General features: G+C 40.2%; 1 pseudogene; it reads left to right on the top strand.

Annotated features, from left to right (window-relative positions):
* The first annotated feature begins 10,314 nt into the window (after window positions 1-10,314).
* LOC107780967 (ABC transporter I family member 1-like) lies at window positions 10,315-13,281 on the top strand (annotated as a pseudogene).
* The last annotated feature ends 11,900 nt before the right edge of the window (window positions 13,282-25,181 follow it).

The raw sequence follows: 25,181 nt of genomic DNA, 5'->3' as shown, positions 1-25,181 counted from the left end.
GAGATCGTAATGGTAATTCTTTTGTTTGCAGGCAGAATTGGAACATTAAATTTAAGGATGCTACCTCTGCTGCTCAAGCCGCGGCTGAGTTTGCAGAACATGCAAGTCTATCTGCCAGAGCTGTTGTATAACTTTCAAGGCAATATTGTGTTGATGATGGTGGTTCATGCCACCTAGGTTTCAAGGATTAAAGGTTGGAACATGGGCAATCATTTCCTGGAGATGGTAATTTTTCTGTTGGCAGGCAGAATTGGAACATGAAATTTAAGGATGCTACCTCTGCTGCTCAAGCAGGGACTAAGTTTGCAGAACATGCAAGCCTAGCTGCCAGAGCTGTTATAGAACTTTCAAGGCAATATTGTGTTGATGATGGTAGTTCATGCCACTAAGGTTTCAAGGATGAAAGGTTGGAACATGGGCAATCATTTCCTGGAGATGGTAATTTTTCTGTTGGCAGGCAGAATTGGAAATGAAATTTAAGGATGCTACCTCTGTTGCTCAAGTAGCGGCTGAGTTTGCAGAACATGCAAGCCTAGCTGCTAGAGCTGTTGTAGAACTTTAAATGCAATATTGTGTTGATGATGGTGGTTCATGCCTCTTGGGTTTCAAGGATGAAAGGTTGGAATATGGGCAATCATTTCCTGAAGATGGTAATTTTTCTATTGGCAGGCGGAATTGGAACATGAAATTTAAGGATGCTACCTCTGCTGCTCAAGCAGGGGCTGAGTTTGCAGAATATGCAAGCCTAGCTGCCAGAGCTGTTGTAGAACTTTCAAGGCAATATTGTGTTGATGATGGTGGTTAATGCCACTGAGGTTTCAAGGATGAAAGGTTGGAACATGGGCAATCATTTCCTGGAGATGGTAATTTTTCTGTTGGCAGGCAGAATTGGAACAGGAAATTTAAGGATGCTACCTCTGTTGCTCAAGCAGCGGCTGAGTTTGCAAAATATGCAAGCCTAGCTGCCAGAGCTGTTATAGAACTTTCAAGGCAATATTGTGTTGATGATGGTGGTTCATGCCACTTAGGTTTCATGGATGAAAGGTTGGAACATGGGAAATCATTTCCAGGAGATGGTAATGTTTCTGTTGGTAGGTAGAATTGGAATATGAAATTTAAGGATGCTACCTCTGTTGCTCAAGCAGTGGCTGAGTTTGCAGAACATGCAAGCCTAGTTGGGAGAGCTGTTGTAGAACTTTCAAGGCAATATTGTGTTGATGTTGGTGGTTCATGCCACTTAGGTTTCAAGGATGAAAGGTTGGAACATGAGCAATCATTTTCTGGAGATGGTAATTTTTCTTTTGGCAGGCAGAATTGGAACATGAAATTTAAGGATGCTACCTCTGCTGCTCAAGCTGGGGCTGAGTTTGCAGAATATGCAAGCATAGCTGCCAGAGCTGTTGTAGAACTTTCAAGGCAATATTGTATTGATGATGGTGGTTCATGCCACTTAGGTTTCAAGGATAAAAGATTGGAACATGGGCAATCATTTCCTGGAGATGGTAATGGTAATTGTTTTGTAGGCAGGCAGAATTGGAACATGAAATTTACGGATGCTACCTCTGTTGCTCAAGCAGTGGCTGAGTTTGCAGAACATGCAAGCCTAGCTACCAGAGCTGTTGTAGAACTTTCAAGGCAATATTGTGTTGATGATGGTGGTTCATGCCACTTAGGTTTCAAGGATGAAAGGTTGGAACATGGGCAATCATTTCCTAGAGATGGTAATGGTAATATTTCTGTTGGCAGGCAGAATTGGAACATGAAATTTAAGGATGCTACCTCTGCTGCTCAAGCTGGGGCTGAGTTTGCAGAATATGCAAGCATAACTATTAGAGCTGTTGTAGAACTTTCAAGGCAATATTGTGTTGATGATGGTGGTTCATGCCACTTAGGTTTCAAGGATGAAAGGTTGGAACATGGGCAATCATTTCCTGGAGATGGTAATGGAAATTATTTTGTTGGCAGGTAGAATTGGAACATGAAATTTAAGGATGCTACCTCTGCTGCTCAAGCAGCGGTTGAGTTTGCAGAACATGCAAGCCTAGCTGCCAGAGGTGTTGTAGAATTTTCAAGGCAATATTGTGTTGATGATGGTGGTTCATGCCACTTAGGTTTCAAGGATGAAAGGTTGGAACATGGACAATCATTTCCTGGAGATGGTAATTTTTCTGTTGGCACGCAGAATTGGAACATGAAATTTAATGATGCTACCTCTGTTGCTCAAGCAGCGGCTGAGTTTGCAGAACATGCATGCCTAGCTGCCAGAGCTGTTGTAGAACTTTCAAGGCAATATTGTGTTGATGATGGTGGTTCATGCCACTTAGGTTTCAAGGATGAAAGGTTGGAATATGGGCAATCATTTCTTGGTGATGGTAATTTTTCTATTGGCAGGCAGAATTGGAACATGAAATTTAAGGATGCTACCTCTGCTGCTCAAGCTGGGGCTGAGTTTGCAGAATATGCATGCATAACTGCCAGAGCTGTTGTAGAACTTTCAAGGCGATATTGTGTTGATGATGGTGGTTCATGCCACTTAGGTTTCAAGGATGAAAGGTTAGAACATGGGCAATCATTTCCTGGAGATGGTAATTTTTCTATTGGTAGGCAGATTTGTAACATGAAATTTAAGGATGCTACCTCTGTTGCTCAAGCAGCGGCTGAGTTTGCAGAACATGCAAGCCTAGCTGCCAGAGCTGTTGTAGAACTTTCAAGGCAATATTGTGTTGATGATGGTGGTTCATGCCACTTAGGTTTCAAGGATGAAAGGTTGGAACATGGGCAATCATTTCCTGGAGATGGTAATGGTAATTTTTCTGTTGGCAGGCAGAATTGGAACATGAAATTTAAGGATGCTACCTCTGCTGCTCAAGCAGCGGCTGAGTTTGTAGAACATGCAAGCCTAGCTGCCAGAGCTGTTGTAGAACTTTCAAGGCAATATTGTGTTGATGATGGTGGTTCATGCCACTTAGGTTTCAAGGATGAAAGGTTGAAACATGGGCAATCATTTCCTGGAGATGTTAATGGTAATTTTTCTGTTGGCAGGCAGAATTGGAACATGAAATTTAAGGATGCTACCTCTGCTGCATTAGCATCGGCTGAGTTTGCGGAACATGCAAGCCTAGCTGCCAGAGCTGTTGTACAACTTTCAAGGCAATTTCCCTCAGACTCTCAAGGTCATATTCCTAGTGATGCTGTTAATAACAACTCTCATGATTCTGCCTCTGTTGCTCCTGATGATTCTAGCTCAGAAGATAATGGTATTAAGTTTGACTCAAATCTTGTTTATGATGACCAATTGGCCGGATTGTATATGATGACCAATTGACATTTTTGAAGCTCCAGAATTTTGTTCTTTCGCCTCCGCTAGAGTTTAAAGGCTTTCTAAATCTCTACCAATTAATACTTACTCGGGTTGACTTTGCCAACAACTGTTTTGAAAGCTTTCTTTCCAGCTGCCCTCTTCTTGAAAGGCTAAGCTTGCGTCGTTGATCTGGTATTCATCATTTTAATATCAGCGGTACTAATCTTAAGAGGTTGTCCATCGAGGCTGATGATAAGTTAAAATCAATCTCCTTAGAGAAGGCTCCTAACTTGTCTGAAGTTTCTATTTATCTGGAGAGAGTTGTAAGAGGCAATCATGTCTCCCATTTTGCTATGTTTGTGGGTAGTTTGCCTAATCTCAAATTACTTTTTCTTGATGGAAAGTGTCTGCAGGTTAGTACTTGTGCGTGCCTTTATATTTTATAGTCCTATAATCAAGTTTGTATTTTGCCTTCAGAACTAACATGAAGTGTTCCTATAATTCTTGAAACTGGTTTCTTTTATTTATTTATTTCACACATCATTCTTTCAGCTCCTAGCTGAACCTCCAGTTCCGATAAAGATATCGAGATCACCATACTCTCTAAAGATTCTTAAACTCAAAAGTTTTAAAAATCTGTTGTTGTCTGCTTGCTGAGAAGTGCTCCGAATTTGCAACAACTTTGTATTGAGGTAAATTGTAACATTCTATCTAATTTATGATAATTCTTTTTGGGAAACGAATAAGCACTTATTAAGTTTCTGCTCATCTTCGTGTAGGCTTCTACAATCAAGCTAAACCAAGAACAAGTCTCTGATTATCTAAAACTCCTGGATTGCACAGATTTTCCCCTTAGAAATCTTCATCTGGCCAAATTAACGAAAATCTCAGGTTTCGATCCTGAGCTTCAGTTTATCACGTTCCTTGTTCGTAGCTCGCCAACACTTGTGAGTTGTGACAATGACATCCAGAGCTTGAAGCAGGATAAACATTGAATATAGCTAGGAAGCTAAGCTGCTCCAGTAAAATCTACTATCTTAGTGTTAGTTTAAGGAAATTAGCAATTGTAACAGAATATTATTACTTTTTAAGTATTCCTACTGCATGTCTTGTATTGGTTTTTGTTATCGTTCCAATTTTTCTGGTTTGCTAAGCTAAAGAACTCAAACGAAATTGGATTAGTTCGTTCGTTTATATCCTTAATTATGTGCGGAAGAAAAGAATTTTCATGTCGTCATGCATGTTAGTAGCTCACAATAAGAGATTAAGAGTACAAAAGGCTGACACTATAGCAAGTATGCTAATATCTTACTTCATCACTTGCGCATAGCTGACATTTCTGATTTGAATTAGTCCTCTCCTTCGTTTTTTGTTAACGTTCCATATTTTTGTTTTGTCGTTCAACGAAAACTCATTGGGTCGATGCAGGACAGAGCTAGAATGCAGAATATGACTAAACCAATAGCTTTGGTTCAAACCTTGTATATTTATCTTAAGAAATCTTTTGAATCAAGAAGCTCATTTCCGCACACATAATGGAACCATTGAAAGATGACAAAGCACAAGAAATTGGGACTACTAAGCTAAAGATGAAAAAATGATTTTAACCTTACAACGGAAAATGTTGTAAGATACAATATACTACTGCCTGTTCTCTTGCTCTCATTGATTTGGTCCCAAAACCACAATTCTTAACTGCTTTATCCCAGGTACAAACATGAAAAATACAACACCATTTGATCTTTCATTGACAAAAGAAATACCAAATTGACCAGACGAATGTCTATAACAAGTTAAACAATTTTCTATGACCGAAAAATCCGTCTGGAGCCACCCTTATAGGATCAACTACAGCTTTCGAAACTCGGGGATAATGTATCCATCACTCTACCCTTCTCCACTTAAATACTAAGTTTAGTTTGCATGACAATTGGCATAAGGTTCGAACCTGTGACCTAAGTCACAATTCACTCAACCTTTGCCACTTGAAATAGTCCCTTAACATTACAAGTTACAGAAACCTTTTGCTTTGACGTCTATGGAACATGGAAGGATCAGTTGATCCATAAAACTTGTCAATCAAGGCCATGAAACAAAGATATAATAACAATCATGTTATTGTTAAACGAATAAGCTGAAAAAGAGTTCACGGAACCCGATATGTCCTTTCAATTTTACTATTTCTTGTCCTCTTGGGATTGATGGCTTGAACTTGCGAATACAGAGCAAAAAGCAGGAACATACACAAGTTTACACTAGCTACCACATTAACCAAAATCAATAATGGTCCGAATTTAAAAAAATGAAATGAAATAAATAATGTTAGAACTTTTATTGGTTGGGATAAGCGTGGTACCTGCTACCTTCCATCAGGTTTATCACTAGACCACAATCTTAGGTGTATAAATAATGTTGATTTAATAAAGTTAGAGAAAGCGTAATAAGCTGTCACGATCCGAAATTCCCACCTTCGGACCATGATGGCGCCTAACATTTCACTTGGTAGGCAAGCCAACGTTAAAACAATATTAGCCATTTTAAAATAATTTTTAAATTTATTAATAATAAAGAAACAAATGCGGAAGTAAGGTCTGAAATATAGTGAATAATCCATAAAAATAACAGCGTCTAAATACCATTCCAGAATTGGTGTCACAAGTGCACGAGCTTCTAAAATAATTAAAAATAAAGGTCTGAATAAAATAAAACTGTCTGAAAATAAACACACAGCTAAGGTACAGTAGACGGGGACTTCAGAACTGCGAACGTCGTGCAGTTATACCTCAAGTCTCCTCTGAGTAGCTGAAATCGCGAGCAAGTCTATGGTACGTCGTTGGGACCAACTCCGAAATCTGCACAAGAAGTGCAGAGTGTAGTATCAGTACAACCGACCCCATGTACAGGTAAGTGCTGAGCCTAACCTCGACGAAGTAGTGACGAGGCTAAGGCGGTTCACTTACATGAACCTGTACGCAATATTAGTAACAATATCAATAATATAAATAAATCAGGTAACTCATTTATAATGGTTGAAGCCAACTCAGCAGTTATAATCAATTATTATTTCCATAAATTCTGTTACAGCGTGCAACCCGCTCTCACAATATATTCACATTTAATTCTGTTGCAGCGTGCAACTCGCTCTCCCAATATTTTCCTTTTAATCAAGTATGTCATATATTTATTTCAATCAAGTATATATATAGACTTTTAAACAAGTCTGTTGCGGTGTGCAATCCGATCCCCCAATATTGACTTTTCAATAAGTCTATTGCGGCGTGCAACCCGATCCTCCAATATTAACTTTTTAACAAGTCTGTTGCGGCGTGCAACCCGATCCTCCAATATTAACTTTTAAACAAGTCTGTTGCGACGTGCAACCCGATCCTCCAATATGGACTTTTAAACAAGTCTGTTGCGGCGTGCAACCCGATCCTCCAATATATTCATTTCAATCAACTCTGTTGCGGCGCGCAACCCGCTCCTCCAATATATTTATTTATCAATTCTTATAGAATAAATTGCCCCAATAAATGCAACAATTAATATAAAATTTTAAAACAACAAGCATTCAATAGTTATGATTTAATTATAAAACAAGCAATGACAATTAGCAATTTATGATGAAAATCGGAGAGAAAATAGATAGTTTAATATTTAATATGCTAAATGTCAAGTAGCAATTAATACACATAAATCAAATAGCATGTAACAATTATTGCAGGAATTCAAGAATTAATATTTGTCAAGGAATAGGAAAGAAATAATTATTATAATAATTAATTCGTGTCTTAGAATAATTTATGATTTTCAAATAATTATCCAAATAATTAATTTGACGACGTATAGACACTCGTCACCTCGCCTATGTGTCGTTCACATGCATTTCACATAACAAATAATTTAAGGGTTCTATTTCCTCAAGTCAAGATTAACCACGACACTTACCTCGCTATGCAAATTCCAATAAATTACTCGACCACAACTTTTCCTTTTAAATTTATCTCCAAAAGCTTCAAATCTATTCACAAATAATTCGATATACTCAATACAAATCGTAGGAATTAATTCCATATAAATTTACTAATTTTCCGGATAAAAATTCGAAATTCACTTTAAAAATTGACAGTGGAGCCCACATCTCAAATCTCGGAAAAACATACGAAATTTGAACACCCATTCCGAGACGAGTCCAACCATACAAAATTATCAAAATTCTGACATCGGATTGACCTTCGAATCTTCGTTTTATATTTTTGGAAGGTTTTATAAAAATATGATTTTTCTTCCATAAATTCATGGATTCATGATGTAAATGAATATGGAATCATGAAATATAATCAATATAGGATAAAAAATACTTACCTCAATTTTTCCCTGTGAAACTCGCCCAAAAATCGAGCTCCCCAAACTCAAAAAATGAGTAAAATAGCTAAACTTCCCGTTTTATGGGGTTTCTGGCGTTTTCGAGCGCCACAGGTAGCGTGGGGCGCTGCCTGTGGCTCACTTTCCAGAACACCAAAAATTCCCAGCGCCAGGGCTAGCGCCCCACGCTACCCTGGGCGCTGGCGGCTACGAAAAATTTTTTCCAACACGAAAATGGGCACTACTCTCTCATACGATGTCCGAATTCGATGATTCTTTTTGCTATGACTCCAAAATTTCAATACGGATCTAATGATTCCATCAAAACTGAATTTGAAATTCATTTGTTTAATGGGATAGCATTTATTCTTGAAGAAACGACGTCGAACGTTCTTGAAATGCCAAAATTAAATTCCGTTGACCACCCGAAATTCACCCGAGGCCCTCGGGATCTCAATCAAATATACCAACAAGTTCTAAAACATTATACGGACTTACTCGGGGTCTCATATCACATCATATAAATTGAGTTTCCAAACTTTTCAATTTATAATGTGCCAAAATATGTTAAATGAATCCGGAATGACTTTAAATTTGGCACACAAGTCATAAATGACATAACAGAGCTATTCTAATTTTCCGAATCAGATTCCGACCCCGATATCAAAAAGTCAACCCCGTGGTTAAACTTGAAAATCTTTAGCCTTTAAATTGCTAGTTCTGTTAAATGGTCATAACTTAAGCTAGTGACCTCTAAATTAAATTTCGGGCATACGCCTAAGTCCCAAATCACGATACGGAGCTACCGGAACTGTCAAAATACTGATCCGGGTCCGTTTGCTAAAAATGTTGACCAAAGTCAACTCACTTGAATTTTAAAGCTCTATTTCACATGAAAACTTTCCAAAAAATTTACGGACTGCGCACGCAAGTCGAGGAAGGATAGATGGTACTTTTCGAGATCTTAGAACACAGAATTACTTATTAAATTTAAGGATGACATTTTGGGTCATCACATAAGCATATATACAAAAGAGCAAAATCAGTTACAGAAATTACAAGTATTAAAAACAAAAACTATAAAAGAAAAATTAAGGTAGTATTCCCGCCATCCCAAATTAGTTTTCATATTTTGCTTCTTAGGAATCAAATTATGTGAACTTCGATCAATATTTTAAAATATACTTTTCATCGTATTAACATGAGAAAAATTACAAACTTCAAAAATTAGTCAAATTAATCGTTGAGAAGCGAGTAAAAATAGCGTGGGGTAGCCACTTTTTAATGTGGTATTTAGTTCTTATCCAACATTTTTAATGCTGAGCAAAAATAACTACTACTCTATTAAAATTAATACGAAAAGACGGTTTTATCCTTTCTTCATGAGTGCTTACACAACACTCATGAAGTTAAGGACATGATGTCCTAAAGTTTAATAAAAGAAGGTGCAAGTACAGAACGCCATGTCCTTAATATTTACACAACACACATGAAGTCAAGGATACTATATCCTTAACATTTACACTGCACATATGAAGTTAAAGACATGATGCCCTAAAGTTTAACAACAAAAGGTGCAAATATATGACACTTTATCCTTAATATTTACACATCACTCATGAAGTTAAGGACATCGTGTCTTTAATATTTACACAACACTCATGAAGTTAAGGAAACCATGTCCTTAACATTTACACTCCACATATGAAGTTAAGGACATGATGTCCTAAAGTTTAAAACAGAAGGTGCTAATTCAGGACACTTTGTCCTTAATATTTACACTGCACTCATGAATTTAAAGACACCATGTCTAGCACAAGAGTATTTTCGTCAGGGAAGGTAAAAGTTTATTAAAACACTCGCTAAAAAGTAAATACATTTTAAATAGTGGCTTAAGAATAAATACAACTCTAATTAATGACTAACTGTGCGCTTACCTTCAATACGAAATATTGCATCAAAAGTACATTGGTGTTAGATATAATTGTAATTTCAATTAATTTTTATAATTTCATTATCTTTTTTTCTATTATCATTTGACCATTTTAATTAATTAAATAATTTTGTTATTTCTTTCTGTAGTGATATTAAAATATAATAGTAACAATAATTTTATTAGTTCCTTGTATAATGACATAATAAAAGCAATAAATTTTTGTTTCAAATAACTTATGTTCTTTTTTTTTTTTTGAAAAACTTATAGGAACTTAAATAGCTGTCTACGTAAAAAAGTAGCCAGCAAATATATAGATTATATATATTTAGTGTATAATATATTTATATTAAAAAATGATTTTTTTTTCTTTTTTCATATCTATACAAAAATGTATATAAGAATCTTTAGTGAAAGTTAAGAACTATTGGAACTAACTGATTCTATGAATTCACCCTCTTCTACTACAAGACCACGACAGGACCGATGTTTCAATGTCTCGCGACTTTTGCTTTGCCTCCGAAGAGAATTTTTGGCTGAATTGTCAAATATGTTATAAGCCCATACTTGGGCTCAGCCCATAATAATCCGTTATTCTAATCTCAGCATCAAAGCCCAAATCAAGTCGACCGAAATCTCCTCCAGCTTGACGGCAGGCGTGGACGACGACGGACGGCGGTGAGTCCATTTCTTGCTGTTAGAAATGTACTATGACTTTCTTCTCTCCATTTCTATCTTTTTTTCTATTTTATTTAGAAAGGTCATAACTTGTTGTATGAAATGCTGAAGCTGTGAATATTGGCCAAAAAGTTGGAGCTACTGGAAATGGAGTGGAATTAAGAATTGTGCTGAATGATTGTCATGGAATTGCATGCTTAAATATTTCAGGTGTTGGTTTTAGTTTATATTTGCTAATAATTATCATGAGAACCTAAGAAGTGATTAGGAGAATTGACATCAATCAATCGAGTATGTCTTAATTTCAAATTAGTTGAGATCGACTATTTGAATCCCTTGTGTCCATTCCACTCAATTCAGGTTCTCATTTGACACTGCACCAAGGTGCCAATGTACCCCATGTCCAGAAGTAGCAGAATCAGGATTTTATACAAAGGGTATTCAAAAATGTCACACCTCGGATTTGAACCTTTAATCAAAAGCAATTTTTAAATCACTTTACTATACTAGAGTTTCCCCGCATGTCAAGGGGATTCAACAACTTATATTAGCAAAAAGAACTATTTTTTACCCTATTTGCATAATATTATTTTTCAGCGAATGCAATTGAATCCCCTCTCTCCAAACTAGCTCCATCAGTTGTGCCTAGGAGAACACGTCCTTACTGATTAGGAAACTTGAAGGGGGACAATTAGAAGGAACAGAAATTAAAGATGCAGTCGATCTTAGGTTTCTTAAGGTTTATTATCTCTTAGTTTCGAGGTTATCTTCGAGAAAGACCATCAAACAGCAAGGTGAACTTAGCTTGGTATAGATAGTATGATTGCTCTTTTTTTTTTTTCTTTTCTCTGGGAATCTTTCATCTAATGCTTCTAAGAATGAATTCTTCTGGAATTTAATTCGCTTATAAGAATTGTGTTCCATTCAACTTATAGCCTTTCTTGAGAAGCCATGTTAGTGTGTACGTCTGTTAAGCTACAAGTTGGTTAGCGTTGTTTTACTTTGTGCGGGATCTGTAGGACTCCACCTCTTTGCTTGTAATTTGATAAGAAAAATATGATTAGAGGCCTTTCATTCATTACCTTGTTTATAGTGATGCGTAGTGGTTAGCGTCTTAGCGACAGCTAAGAACAGATAGCAATTCTTGATAGTCATTCTGATTAAAGTGGAAAATTAGAACAATGTGGATTGCCTTTGCTAATAAAATAACTTTTTATATTATTTGGTTGTTCGGAGGGATGGGGAGCTACGAGGAGGATGTGGAGCAAAGCTTTTTCGGTTTCTCTAAATGTGCTTCTGTGACAAGAAATTCCATATGAGGGAAATTAATTTATCAAATGCAAATTCCGTGACTTAGTAGCATTCGAGAGTGTTGCAAGTAGCAAAAATGAGAAAAATCCTGGATGCCATTCCTCTTCCATCTTCAGTTTCTCTTTTCTGTTTTGTTTCCTCAAACTGTGGTAAAACACAATAGTTGATTTGACGTAAATAACCCTCAACACATTAGTTGATTTGATTCTGCTGCTTTCTTGTCTGATTTCAAGTTCCAGATGATGTCCTTTCGATGGGAATTCTATTAATTCGTGGAGTTCATACACTAATACTAATTTATATTTGCCTGTGTAGCTAAATGTTCATAATGCTTTTGCATTAACAAATGAACTTTGATTTAGCATAATCTGCTTCTGTTTTGAACTGACTGGTTACATTTCCAGAGTTGCTGAAACTTAGAAATTTTCTACTGTTGCTTTTAATTTTCAGAAACACAGAATTTGTTACGCAATTTCTTCTGAGCTCCTGCAAGATTCGAAAGAGCTTCAGCAGCCTTTTGTTTCTTTTTATTCTCTGTGGATGCTCAATCAAGGAAGTTATACATCCAGTACTGATCTTTGTCCTTCATTCACTTGGCAATTTCCTCGACTTCTGCTGAACAATGTGTCTTGCTTGAGAAATGCTCAACAAATACTGCGTTTTTCCCTCCATGAGGGTGGTGCACTTGTACTAATGGCTCTGGTATCGACATTCTTGCGCATGTTAGCTGGTTTCTCCAAACCATCAGCTGGTGAGATACTCTGGAATGGTCATGATATCACTGATTCAGGTGTTTTTCAACAGTACAAACTTCAGCTCAACTGGCTCCCTCTTAAGGACGCTATCAAAGAGAAGTTCACAGCCCTTGACAATGTTCAATGGTTTGAAGTTCTTGAAGGCAAGCAAGGAAGGTCTTTGCTAGCTTTGGAGTCTTGGGGCTTGGAAGATTAGTAACGATAAAGCACAAATGCTTTCTATGGTTCAAAGGAAAAGGGTACAGCTGGCCAGATTGTTGGCGATTGATCGGCCTATTTGGTTGCTTGATGAACCTTCAGTAGCATTGGATGACGAAGGTGTGAAACTGCTCGAGTATATTATTGCAGAGCACAGAAGAAAGGGTGGTATCGTCATTGTTGCCACCCATCTGCCTATTCAGATTGAGGATGCAATGTTTTTAAGTTTGCCACCAAAGTTCCATCCCAAGAAGGATGACTTTGGCTGACATGCTTGATCGAGGTGACCTGGACTGATCTTTAAGAAGATATACTCCAAGTGTAAAGAGAACTCTGCAATGGCGCGTACAATTACAGAAACGATAGAAGCGTGTAATGTGCCAAATTTTCTTGGAGTGGCATCAGAGTTTGCAATTTATTTCATTCTTGATGTTTGCAAGAACTGTTCCAAGATTTATGTACTTAGAATATCTGGGACTAGCTTCAATATTCTTTTTAGGTTTGAGGCATAGTAGTAGTTTTTGATACTTGTTAGTACCTCTCAGTTGCATATCAATTTGCTAGTAGAAATGTGTGGAGAGCACATTGCATCAGATGTTGTGCTCTCTTATTATCATGCCAAGTAGCTTAGTTTCTTGTATGCTAGTTTGAAGCGGAAAACTAAAGAGATACGTTTGGTTGTTCATCTTTATCTTATCAGAAGATTCAGTTTTGATCTGGCTAATAAGATAAGCAGTCTCCAGATGATCTGTTTTATAGAATGTGGATATCGACATCCTAGTACACCTAAATTTGTCTATAGGATTAACACGAGATGTGTGGGGATTTCATCTTTGTTTCATCAGCAGACTGAGCCCTGATCAGGCTTCGGTAACAGGTTTTGGACACTGTTGTTTGGTTGCTGTAGTAAGAAGATAATTTCAACAATATAAAATTCAGCATTGTTAATACGATGTTTTGGTTGCTATTTTTTTCCCCCTCATAATAATAATATCAGGCATAAGTTCTAGGAAGTTATGTATTATCTTAAGTTGAATAGGTACAGGTATTAGAAATAGATAGATAGAGAATACTAAATGACAAAACTGACACTCATTATTGTAAACAATATTGTATATGAATTTGTAATATATCATACACAAATATTTGACATGTAATAATTCTTGCATTGATAATCTCAGTATTGCACTAATCCCCACATTATAATTATTACATTACTAATTGTTGCATAACTTGTCTCTAAACCCAACACCATAGAATATAAGCTTAAGGTTGATGATGATTTGTAATTTTTGGGATTTGGACCCCGACCCTTTAAAAAGCTACCGTTACACTACTAATAGCATGTTTGGCCAAACTTTTAAAATCTGCTTATTTTGAGAAGTGATTTTTTCAAAAGTGTTTTTCAAAAAAGTACTTTTGGTGAGAATCGGTTTGTGTTTGACTAATTAATTTGAAAAGCAATTTTGAACAGTAATTAGTGTTTGACTAAACTTTTGAAAACTGGTTCTTAGTGTATTTTTCTCCAAAGTGCTTATTAGAAAAGTGCTTCTAGAGAGAAGCTACATTTTTTTGCTTCTCAAAAACTGCTTCTGTTTCTCCTCAAAAGCATTCTTTCCCTTCTAAAAGCTTGGCCAAACACTTCACTTTTTGGCCAAAAGCACTTTTGACAAAAAAAATAAAATAAAAAATGTGTTAGGCTATAAGTTAAATTGCTGTTAAAGAACTCAAAACTAAGCGATTTTCCTTTGGCTATTGATTCGCTAGTCTTAGCTGAATCCTAGTCAGCGCCTCGTGACAAAATTTGTGTATTAGGTGGGAAATAAATTGAATGAAAATTTCCTCATCTAGAGACCAGATTCCACGCTTAAAATTGACTAAAATGATTGAGAAAAGTGGAGGAGAAACTTCCTCACCTAGACACCAGATTCCACGCATAAAATTGGCTAAAATGATTGAGAAATAATCTTTGACTATATCTTTTATTGTAGTTTAATAATACACCAAATTTGAGAAACTAGCAATCCACCACGTTTTTGGAATCTTCGATTCTTAATTCGGAGGACTGGAACATAATCACATGACCAATAAAAATTTGAACAGCGCCATGCATGCACGACTTTTGGCTTTTGATCATATTATATATATTTATTTTGGAATAAAACGTGTTTGAAATTGCTAATTACCTCAAGATCTCCCATTAATTAACATAGATATAGAACTATTTTTCTGACTGATATAGCGTTTTGAGTTTCTTAATTGCAACCAAAACCGTTTTCCCACCTCAAGGTATCGCATTCTGCATGCCATTTTTTACTAGGTATCAAAGAATAGTTAGTTGAAATCACCACGTGCATATTTTGTTCCATCTCAAAAGAAATTGATTCATGCTTTTGTATAGGTCAAAAATTATCGCTAATATGATTAAGTCATGTTAGTATTAAGGAGGCATTCACAAGCTGCCATGTGTCACCAATACGACTCCAATAAAGGCTTGCTCAAGGTCGAAGTGGTTCTAGAAACAACGATGGTTGCTGTCGAAGAGTCAGCAAGGGTTGAGTTGAGGCGTCGTCAAAGGTCAAGGTCGAGGTCGAGCATCCTTGACAGAGTTATAACTGCTAGTTCCAAGATAGGACACAAAAGAGAATATTCTAGTGGATATTCTCTGCACCTGTACTATTAGGGTTTCTAGGAACATGTTCCCTATAAATAAAAAGAGACACAATGATAGGGGACATGAGATATTTATTTGCAAAGAAACACATTAACTTTATAGAGAGAGAATCTGGTCCTATTACAAGCATACAAAAATAATCTTTTTATTAAGATTCTTATCTAGCATTTCCACCGGATCCAAAAACAACCCAAGTGTTCAAAAGCTTATCAATCACTCATCATTGTTAGAGAGCATATCAACAGATCTCACCCCTTTTCGGGTACGAACACGTTTTTATTTATTCAAATATCATTTATTGCTATTTAATGCCACATTCCATCTTTTTGGATCATTGAACGCTGTTATTATTGCTTACATTCATTGCCACCCGGGTAAATATACAAGTTATTTGTCATAAAATCGATAGCTTTATTTTTAGGATATTATTATTAGCTAAGATTGACTCTTCTTCATTTAAATCTAATTGGTTGAACCAAGATCTATATTTTTGGTCAAACAGCTTGGCGCCGTCTGTGACGATTTCTTAGCTAATTTTTTAGTTTCCTTTAGATCTATAGCTAACGTGAATCACTAACCTCACAAACCGTAAGATCTTTCTCTTTCTTTGCACGTACAAAAACCTACATGGCAGGTAACCAAGGAGAGAGAACTAAAGTAATAGGTGATTTCCCTAGCAACTTCATGAATGCTATCAACGAGTATTTTGAAACATTAGACGAAGACGTGACGCCCACTGCCTCCCCCAGGTGCGAGAGGTCGCCTCCCCCCATTGTAGCATAACAAAACCAAATGGAAAAGGGGCCTCCACGCCCACAGAAGAAGGGATGCCACCGACTGTGAAAAAAGCTTCTTGAAGCATGGCTGGCCGATATGATAGTAAGCATGCTCAACAAGCCCACTCCATGCACGACTATAGAAACTTCAAGAACCTACACAGTGCAATGAGCAGATGAACAGGGCGACCAACCAAACCCCCCCAACACCAGGTATAACTCACAATATTACCAATAATATAGGTGACAACGCCCTCGCCGTTGTTCTAAAGAAGATGGAAGAAATGGAGAATAAATATATAGCACTCAGAGATCAAATGAAAGAACACCAAGAACGAGTCGACAAGATACCGGGCACCCCTAAGCTATTGCCAAAGAGGGACGCCGACAGTTTCGTAGAGCAGCCTTACAGCGAAGAAGCAACACCGCATGCCATACTAAAGACCTTCATAATGCTGCCGTATCTCAGAATATACGACAGAACGAGTGATCCTGAAGATCATATGACTCATTATGTCACCGCCGTGAAAGGCAACGACCTCACCAAGGAACAAGTGTCTTCTATTTTACTGAAGAAATTTGGCGAAACTCTTACAGGAGGGCCATTAACATGGTACTCACAGCTACCATCCCGCTCCATAGAAACCTTTAAGGAAAAGGCTGATAAGTTCGTAACGGCATATGCCAAAGCCAGGAAAGATGAAACAAAAGTGAATGACATATTTGACATCAAGCAGTCCTTGGGAGAGGGACTGAGGGACTTCCTCGTCCGATTTAACAGGGTAAGGATGACCCTACCAAACGTGTCTGAGGGGATGGCAGTCACGACTTTTCAAAACGAGTTGAGTAGAGATGGTTCGAGAGCGACTAGAAAACTGTTGAGCCGATTGATGAAATATCCCCCAACCACTTGGGACGAGATCCACAATGCTTACCGTGCCAAAGTCTGAGCATATGATGACGACCTCAACTGACCGACTCATCGGATCATCTCGGTATGAGCCTAGTCCAGGAAAGAATGAAGAGACAACATCAGGAGGGATCACCCGGTCTCACGACCCAACAGGGAACTACACCATCCATACGTCAGGGCCCCCGCCCCACCTTCTCTCCGCTATGAGGAAGGCCCATCCAGGCCGAGAATAGGGACTTACCGGAACGAGAGAGGTATTCCCCCAATATTCTCTACTCACAACTTTTGTGTATCCCCTACAGAAATAGTCTATGTCCTGGAGAAACTCGGAATGAAGGTGAAGTGGCTGCCAAAGATGAGGTTCGATCCGAGTAGCAGAAAATTTGATGCCTTCTGTGAATTCCACCAGGTGCGCGGATAGAAAATAGAAAATTGCATCGCTCTCAGGCAAGAAGTCGTTAACATGTCGCGACAGGGATACCTCAAAGATCTACTGAGCAACAAGGGGAGAAATAACGTTTCCAGAGGACGTAAAAAGGCCCGTCGAATCCGCCGGCATCAGCTCGTACCATCAACATGATTATCGGCGGAAGCGACGGCGCCTCCATCAACGCTGTTAAATTCACTACCACTCACAAACTCAAATGATCTATCACCCACGAACGGTATGATGGACTCGAAGAAAGTATCATCTTCGATGAGTCAGACGCCGACGGTTTGACTTTCCCTCATAATGATGCTCTCGTCAACACTTTGCGCATTTTAGATACTGATGTCAAATGGATCATGGTAGACGATGGAAGTGGACCGTGTATTATCCATCCCCGAGTCCTCACCTAGATGAGACTCGAGGACAAGATAGTGTCACGCTGCATCACACTAACCAATTTCAATAATGCAGTTGAACGGACATCGCGAGGAATTACAATCCCTGTCTTGGCCGGCGGCATAACGCAGAAGATGACATTCCACATCATGGACCATGACGTCACATACAATGCCATAGTAGGACGACCATGGATATATCCCATGAGAGCCATCCCCTCTAGCCTATACCAAGTAATCAAATTCCCAACACCTTGGGGGATATTCAGCATACAGGGAGAATAATGCACGTCACGGGAATGCTACCACATCGCCTTAGACAGCATAACAACCCAATAGAGAAAAGACAAGGAAAAAAGAGGGATAACAATCAACATGGCCGAGGTCGACACAAGAAGAGACCAGGGACGTCATCATGGATCCTGAAATGGTCGAAGCCGCGGACTCGACTGTAGATGACCTCGACCCTGTTCAATTAGATCCCAGTGAATAAAGAAAAAATGCCTACATCGGTTGCAAACTCTGAGAACGAGGTAAATTTAGTCAATTCTTAATAACTAATGCAGATTGTTTGCCTTCAGCCATGCAGATATGCTGGACATCCCCAAGGAGATTGCCACACACAAGTTAATCGTTGATCCATTCTACCCCACGGTAAGGCAAGTCAGACGTAAGTTCAATGCCACCATCAATGATGCCATCCACGAGGAGGTGGAGAAACTATTAGAAAATGACTCCATCAGGCAGTCGAAGTACCCCAAATGGATCGCCAACGTAGTGATAGTCAAAAAGAAAAATGGGAAATGGTGGATGTGCGTAGACTTCACGGACTTGAATAAAGCATGCCCGAAGGATTCGTTCCCATTACCACATATCGACCAACTCATCGACGCAACGGCTAGGCACGAGTTGTTAAGTTTTTAGGACACATACTCAGGCTATAACCAAATACTTATGGAAGAAGAGGACCAGGAGAAAACCATGTTCATCACCCGTCGAGGAACATATTGTTATAGGGTCATGCCATTTGGGCTGAAGTACGCAGGGGATACATATCAAAGATTGGTCACAAAAATGTTCAAAGATTAGCTCGGCAAAACCATGGAGGTTTATATGGACGACATGCTGGTCAAATCCGTAAAGGCAGAGGACCATATCGACCATTTGAAAGAAGCTTTCAACATACTAAGAAGGTACATAATGAAACTAAACCTGGAGAAATATGCTTTTTGCATAGCCTCTGGAAAGTTCTTGGGCTTCTTAGTGTCACAACGGGGGATCGAGGTCAACCCAGACCAAATCAATATTATCAAAGGGATACCGGAGCTCCTGACTACCAAGAAGCAAGTCCAACGGTTGACTGGTCGAATCGCCGCCTTATCAAGATTCATCTCGCGGTCGCCTGACAGATGTCACAAAATTTTTAGCGTACTCAAAAAGGATAATGTCCTCGAGTGTACACTCGAGTGCGTACAAGCTCTACGAGAACTGAAAGCATATCTATCATCACCACCTCTGCTCTCAAAGCCCGAACCTGGGGAACATCTCCTCATCTACCTGGCCGTCTCCGAGGTAGCAGTAAGTGCGGTCCTGATTCGAGAAAGCAAAGGTACACAATATCCCATTTATTACATTAGCAAAATACTCGTCGACGCCGAGACGAGGTACCCGCACCTCGAGAAACTAGCCATGGCACTAGTCATAGCTTCACGAAATCTTAGGCACTATTTCCAGTGCCACTCTATCTAGGTCGTTACCACCTTTCCCCTAAGAGGCATTTTACATAAACCCGAGCTATTGGGTAGGCTGGCCAAGTGGGCCATCGAGCTAAGCGAGCATGATATCACATATCAGCCGCGAACAATGATAAAGTTGCAAGTGCTCGCCAACTTCATCACAGACTTCAGTGCAAAGATAATGCCCGAAGTCGAGACCTCTAGGTTTTACACATTGACAGCGCATCCAATGCTTCCGGATTCGAACTGGGACTCGTACTCGAGGTCCCTACCGGTGGAGTAATTTGCCGGTCCTTAAGATGCCCGGATATGACTAAAAATGAGGCCGATTATGAGGCCGTAATTACAGGATTGAGGCTAGCACTCAAGTATGGGGCAAAGCGGTTGAAATTCCGCTGTGATTCCTAGCTCGTAGTCAACCAAGTCATAGGGACTTTCCAAATCAAAGAACAAAGGTTGCAAAACTATCAGACCGATATCTGTAAGTTGCTACCCGAGTTCGACAAATGCCAGCTCGACAGATCCTGCGTGCGCAGAATATTAAAGCAGACAGCCTCGCCAAATTGGTCGCAGCTACCAAAAGCATCATGATCGGAGATAAAAGTGTAGTCCACCTCCTCAACTCATCGCTAGACCAAATTAAGGTAAGATCTGTAAGCTTAACTTGGGATTATCGCAATCGTATTATCACCTATTTGTAGGACGGCACACTCCAAATGACAAAAAGGAAGCCAAGAAACTAAGAATGCAAGCAGCCAGGTATAATCTCCTCCATAGCGACCTGTACAAGAGGACATACGGTGGCCCTCTAGCAAAATGTTTGGGCCCAAATCAAACCCTGTGCGTCCTCGAAGAAGTCCATGAAGGCCACTGTGGTGCTCACTCCGGCAATCGAGCACTCGTCAGGTGTCTTATACGGGCAGGATACTATTAGCCCCACCATGAAAAAGGACGCCTCAAAATTCGTGAAGAAATGCGAACAATGTCAAAAATATGCCCCAATAATTCACCAAGCAGGCCAATATCTCCACTCAGTCACCTCTCTATGGTCGTTCATCAAGTGGGGAATGGACATCGTGGGCCCCCTCCCAGCAGGGGGTAATGTACGATTCCTTTTGGTTTTAACTGACTATTTCTCCAAATGGGTGGAAGTAGAAGCGTTCGCCCAAATACGCGAACAAGAGGTAATCGCCTTTATATGGAGAAACATCATCTGCTGATTCAGCCTTCCCAAGGAGATCAGCTACGACAACGGACCCTAGTTCACGGGAAAGAAAACCGCCGAATTCTTCGAGATATGGAATATTAAGAGGATACTTTCAACCTCGTATCACCTGGTAGGTAACGGATAAGCAGAATCCTCCAACAAGTCCATATTAAACATCATGAAGAAAAAGCTCGAAGATGCCAAAGGACTGTGGCTAGAGATACTCCTAGACGTATTATGGGCGTATAGAACTACCCCGAAGATGAGCACAGGATAGACACCCTACTCTTTGGTCTATGGGACCGAGGCAGTCATACCAGTCGAAGTCGGAGAACCCAGCCTAAGGTACTCCCACGAAAGTGGTACTAGTAATGATGAGAGTAAAAGGCAGGAACTCGATGAAATCGACGAACGAAGAGATATGGCGTACATAAGGATGGTCATCCAAAAGAAGCAAGCAGAACGTTATTACAACAAGAAAGCAAAGGTCCGGCCGCTCAAAGTCGGGGACTACGTACTCAGATCCAAAACTCAAGTAAGCAAAGACCCGCGAGAAGGTAAATTGGGAACAAACTGGGATGGCTCGTAAAAAATTACAGCCAAAGCAAATAAGGGTTCATTCTAATTAGAGACAATGGAAGGAAAGCAATTACCGAATAATTGGAACATCAACCACCTCAAATACTTCAACTTCTAAAAAGTTAGAAGTGTCCCCAAGTCGTACTCTTTTTCCCTCACTTGAGTTTTGTCCTATTAGGGTTTTCTTAAGGAGGTTTTTAACGAGGCGACAAAGGGGATACTTCGAGTCAAAGTATGCGAGGGAGGGATTGTTATTCTCTTTTATTGCCCGACTACTCAATACTCTCCAAGCCAAGTAGTGAAGGGACTAGATAGACTAGGACTGGAACGTCAGCCAATGCCCAAAATTTGTAACTTTCTCCAATCATGTAATCAGAGCAACAACGTCAAAGTAATAAGAAACTTACATTATCAGAAATACCTATCGGCCCTTGGTCGCGATTAACAAAAGGTTATGTTCGACCCCGATCGACCAACACCTATCGGCCCTCAACCGCGATTAACAAAAGGTTATGTTCAACCTCGCTCGAATAACACCTATTGTCCCTCGGTCATGACTAACAAAAGGTTAAGTTCGACCCCGCTCAAACAACACCAATCGACCCTCGGCCGTGACTAACAAAAGGTTAAGTTTGACCCCACTCAAACAATACCTATTAGCCCTCGGCCGTGATTAACAAACGGTTAAGTTCGACCCAATTTGAACAACACCTATCGGTCCTCGGTGAGATTTAAAGAAGTTATAATTCGACCAAATTCAAACAACACCTACCGGCCCACGACCACGATCTAATAAAGGTTAGAATTCGACCAAGTTCGAACAACACCTACCGGCCCTCGGTCATGATTTAAAGAGGTTAAAATTCATTCAAATGACACCTATCGGCCCTCGACCACATTTTAATAAACATTGATATATACAAGAACGATGGTAAAAGTATAAAGAAACAAAACATGCAAAGCACGGGAACAAACCACGACAAATAAAAAAGGTGCAAATGAAAGCAAAAACCAACCTTTATATTCATTCTAAGGTTTCTTAAAAAGGTTCTTGAAGACGAGAACAAAAATACACAAAAAAGTTATAGAAAAAAACTACCGCCGATCATCGCCATCACGACCCACGATATGCTCGCCGGCCCGATCTTTAACGCCCTCTCCCTCCTCGCCTGGAGGGTACATAGAATCATACCAGGCCTCATCCTCAAGGCGATCTATAACATCCTCACTGTCCTCGTCTTCCTTGCCAGGATGAGGTGTAGTTGGGTCGTAACCAAAAGCAACCCGAGTCTCACGAGCCTTGACCTGAGCATCCTCAAAGTCTGCAGCAGGAAGGGAACCTGCCATATGCAACTCACGAAGCACATCCAATCCGGCCTCGGCGTGAATCCACTCTTCATACAACTCACAAGGAATGTCGAGGAAGCCAAAAGTCATAGATGAAGAAGGTCATGCAAGTAGTTTGGCCTTCTCATCCTCTAGAGTGGCAACCCGATCATAAAGATTAGAGGTATCTTTCTCCAATTCCCCAATACTTTCATCGAGCCATTTTTCTTTAAGCCTCACCTTCGATAAGTCATTTTCTCGCTCGGAACAAAGGGTTCGGTTTGTCACTTCAAGGAACTCCACCCTCCTCTGAGACTCCGACCGAGTAGACTCCGCCTTGTCAAGCGCCTCATATTTTTCGGAGACCTCGCCACTAAGAGCCTCCGCCCTGAACTGGAACTCTTTGAGTTGGCCTCGCAGCAAGACCACTTGGGCTTGGAGATCACAGCATTGGGCTTCTATGCCCCTGCCAAGCTAAAGTTACTCCTCTTTGCTCCTTAACGTCCCTTCAAGGACACTGCATTTCTCCACAACTCGCATCAGCTCCTCGTCCCTCTTCTTTAAGTCCTCCCTTGGTTGGCGCACATCGCCGCCTTCTTAAAGTCGACACCGGAGCTCTCGATACTTCTCAAGGCACGTTGTATACTTGTCCATCAGCTTCACGTAAATGTCTTTACATCTCTTCTCCCTAGAGCACTCTCAATCTCCAGAATAACCGTCTGCAAAACGAAGAAAATGAATTAGAGCTTACGAAAGAAATCAAAGCATAAGGAAAAGAATAGACGATAATCGTACTTACCCGGAGAGCAAGACCAGCAATGTTATTCGATAGAGTGCTGTCGTTTATCGTCTCGAGGGTCGTACCCTCAATTTCAAAACAAAGAGGACCGAGGGTTGGGATTATTTCCTTGGTGCTTACAAGAAGATTATGATCCATTGGGATTGAAATAGTCCTAGAGCCTCCTTCCAACCTCACCTCAAGGTGAGTAAGTCCCTCGTCGATCATCCTCAACTCGTCCAGATCCATATCGGAGTCAGATCCAATGTCCTATTCAGCAATGACCTTCTCTCTATCATCTGTCGCGAGGGGACATCCACTGCGACCCTAGAAGACGAGCCCTCCTCTTGCCTCGAAAGTGCGAGGCCGTCATCATGCGTCCCGCCTTCGACCGCCTCCCCCGAGGGATGCATCGATGCACTCTCATCTAAGTACGGGACCTTAGAGCCTACCTCAGTGCTCTCTCCAACATGTACTGTGGCCATCTCTTGGAGAACAAAGTCACCTTCTTCCAATTCGACGGCTACAAGCCTTTCTCCTCCCGCATCCACGACTCTCTTCTTACGAGGCATCAGACTACCGTCCTTAGGAGAGACATCTACGTCCTCATCAATCAGTGAAAGGAATTGAGGAGAAGAAGCAGAGGATGGAATGAGGGCGGGCTCTTAGACTTCATCGGCTGAGGAAGGGGTCAGCATAGAAGTGACAGTAATCACAATAGGGGCCGAAACCGAAGGGGCATCAGCTTTCCTATGAAAGGATGGTACCGGTGCCCCGCTCCTTCTAGAAGACCCCCTACCTAAGAAAGAAACAATCGTTGAAGTTAGCAAAACGAGTCAACATACAACAAAAAATGGAACGATCACGGGCCAATAAGGAAAGTTACCCGACGAAGGAAGAGCCAGTCTGAACTTTTTGATGAAGCTCGGCAAGTCGCGGATCCCTATGACGTGGGGAAGGATTTGCTCGACCCAGTTAGAAATGCGCGTGACTAGAAGGGGAGGCTGAGTGTTGGCTACAAAGAAAGAAAAAGTCCTTCAACTAACTCCATATAAGTAAAAGAACACAAACAAGAAAAATAAACGAGGCACTTACGTGTATAATTCCAAGCCTCTAGAAAGCCATCAGGGTTAGCCACCACGTCCTCGTTCCTAACGTAGGAAACAATGAGCTAGAATTGGCGACTGGCCTTATCGTCCGTCTTTACCACCAAACACTTGCCTCCATGATGGAAAAGATTTAGCATCATCCCCATATAGAAGCTAGGGGTGAAGAGATGAACCAAATGCTGCAATGTCAGCTCGACCCCGGTCAGCTTGGCAAATTTGGTCAGCATCCTAATAATTTTGTAATGATATGGAGCAAGCTGAGAAGGGAAGACGCCATAGTGACGACATAATTCCTCCACCAATGGAAGAGGGGGAACGAATAATCGATGAGGAAAAGATAAGCGTACCAAGTGCAGTATCCGGGGTGATGAACCTGTACCACGTGCCCACCAGTCGGGACCAGTTCGACATGGTCTGGAAGGCCACATTTGGCCTTGAGTTCTGCCAATTCTTAGGGTCATCACTGATTTAAAACACTAGGTGTGGCATCATGTAATTTGGTGAAGTCAGACCTAGAGTCAGGATTGCGAGGGATTATTTCCTCCACTGATGGGAGCGCTTCATCATCAACAATAGCAGAAGCACCCTCCCCATGATAGGGAAATATAACTGCTGAAGGAGGAATACGGCTCCCTTCACCAGCATTTGATGGTAAGTCAGACATGGTGCAATGTAGTAAAGAAGAATAACGAGCGAGAAAGAATGGAGATGGAGTAA

Source organism: Nicotiana tabacum, chromosome 4 (genome assembly GCF_000715075.1).
Source record: "Nicotiana tabacum cultivar K326 chromosome 4, ASM71507v2, whole genome shotgun sequence".
Classification (NCBI taxonomy): Eukaryota; Viridiplantae; Streptophyta; class Magnoliopsida; order Solanales; family Solanaceae; genus Nicotiana; species Nicotiana tabacum.
The sequence above is the reverse complement of the archived record's forward strand: the minus strand, read 5'-3'. Positions and strand labels throughout refer to the sequence as shown.